The sequence below is a fragment of the Manacus vitellinus genome, unplaced genomic scaffold (assembly GCF_001715985.3).
Source record: "Manacus vitellinus isolate BGI_N305 unplaced genomic scaffold, ASM171598v3 scaffold_21_pilon, whole genome shotgun sequence".
NCBI lineage: Eukaryota > Metazoa > Chordata > Aves > Passeriformes > Pipridae > Manacus > Manacus vitellinus.
The window spans coordinates 1,202,572-1,205,071 of record NW_021939546.1 but is presented as its reverse complement, the minus strand read 5'-3'; positions in this window follow the sequence as shown (position 1 = coordinate 1,205,071).

The following is a 2,500-nucleotide window of genomic DNA, read 5'->3' as shown; positions in this document are numbered from 1 at the left end:
AAGCAGCCGCTGGCTGTACTCTCAGCTGGGAACCGCCCACTTAGCGCTGCCCCCGGCTCTCCGTGCCCACCGAGGGGCACTGGCCGAGAGGAAAGGGCAGCGAGGTTGTGGGGGAGCATTACACGGGACGGGGGAACCTGCCTCGGGCGCGGGGTCTCAAGGCGCGGAGGAGAGAGTACCCCGGGGCTGTTCCGAGGCCCTTGGAGCTTCCACCCTGAATAACAGCCAGGCGGGGTGTCCCTCCGGCACGGTCTGTCCCCATTCCCGAAGGGCCAAGCCTCAGCGCACGAGACCCCGTTTAGCATCAACCTTCACTCCACGCGGGGGGCGGGCGGTGGGTCTGAGGGTGCTGTTGCTGCTGAATTTCCAGGGAGGGGGAAGACTGTAAGAGCCACCTGACCCGCCGCTGCGATCTGGCGCCCGCGGGCGCGGACTGCCCGGCCCGCGGCGGTGGCGGGCGGAGAGCGCTGCCCCACCTAAACGCAAGTGGAGTGTCCCTTTCGGGGCACCGGGCAGTGAACCTCGCGGCTGAGGCGCTCTGCACGGAGAAATGGGTGCATGCAACCTGCCGGTTCCCCCGGGCGGAGAGGATGTACCTCTGGCAGGGAGAAACCCAGGCACCTCTGCCCCCCACCGCGAGGGTGCGCAGGCAGCCACGCCGCCGGGCAGCCCTGGCCATGGCACCTCTCATCGCCGTAGGACACCGCCAAAGCTGCTGGGCAGTGCCGTGGAGTCAGCAGTGGCTCCCCGAACCCGTCCTTACCCAGCTCTCCCGGGCAGCGCCAAGCGCTGACACGTCTGTAGAACGAGCGTTTACGTTTACAGTGCTGGGACTGGAGGGACATTTACAACAAAACAGTCCAGATTCCTGAGGACATTTTCTCTTCCAGCTGCTTTCTAAATATAGCACACGGCAATGCACTACCCAGCACCGCATCCTCGTTCTGGCACTTAAGGAAATTCAAAGTCAAGCTGGAGAAAAAAATATGGAGATAAAGACATATAAAGAAAAACAAAATTAAAATTAGCATCGAGTATTTAAAATCCACGTCTGCATTACGGTCACCCGAATAGCGAGAAGGACCGACTACTCGTATTTTAAACCAGCTGTCTTTTCCACGGAGACAGTTGCTTGCCTCATGACCCATCGATAGCTTGTTAATACAATTTAATTCTGCAGTTGTTTCTGTTTAAAGAGTGTTTGGAGCGAATTGTTTCTTTTGTTTATGATCAAACAAACGAGGTCTGGTAATCTTATGTTTTATCTTCCTAACATATGGAAAAGCTATTTATCCCAGCCAATCACAATAAAGTGAAGAAAACCCCATTTTATGGAAAGGTATATATCACAAGTTTGTTCATCATTAAAGATATGATTACCAGTGAAAACCCTCCGAAAGTGGCACATTTATGATTCCAGGAACAGATGGGGACATCCATTTTCCTTGCAAATACTTTTGAAATTGCTCTACTGGTAGCAGTATAAAAATGATATACAGATGCCAGTGCCAACGAAGCCGGGACAAGAGGTCCAGATTTACACAGTAAAAGCTTCACATGCGCTCTGTCAGCTTTGATTGATCTGCGCTATACCTCAGAAACTTGTTGACTGGGAAAGGAAACAGTGCAAATAATTCACTGCAACAAGGCAGATAATTCACCCGGCCAATCGCTCCGCTCCGCTCCTCCGGGCGGTGACATACGAGTCCTCCTGCCGCACAAAGAAGCATCATTCTCCAGCGTGAGCAGCGGTCGGTGTCACGGAGAGGGGGGAAGAGGGGGAGAGAGAGAGAAAGAAAGGTGGGAGCAGTGCACACAAAAGAAGAGGCGAGAAAGGAGAAGTTGCTTTTAGGCTATGGGCACAGCCATCTACCTTTTCCGTGCCGAGCCCAGGCCGCGCCATTCAGCCTCAATTGTCATTATCATATTGATTAAGTTCATCAGAGAGCAATTTTGGGTTTAACGCCAGCGGATTCGGAGAGGGAGCAAAGAATTATCTAAGAACAGCACAACATTCTTACCTCAGGGACGTTTCCCTGTTCCAGTTCATTGAGGGAGTTGATTAAGTTTAAATGAAGCAGACACTGGATAAAAGTAAGGGTATTGACCACTGGGCAGCACGGTCTGCGCTTGAAAAGGCCTGATACATGCAGAAAAGCAAGATTTGCTAAATGCTCTAATCTTCAATCAAATCTTACATCAATACAGACAAAGTTTGGTAATGAGAGATTCAATGAAGCATGCGGAAGAAAGAATTAATCCTCTTGGTCTAAACTGGGTTCAACTTTGAAGCCTGCTCCGAAGGAAAGACAGTTATCTAAATGCTAAATAAGAAACTTATTGTACTTTTCATGGCATGCTAATCTTTTGTCTATTTCATCTCTATTATTTGTATGCTTATAGGCGGCAGTTGTCATGGTGATTATATCAAACCACTTCTGTGTGGATGGCTGCGAAGAATCAGGGCCTCCCTCCAGCCCTCCGCCGGGGCCAGCCCGCC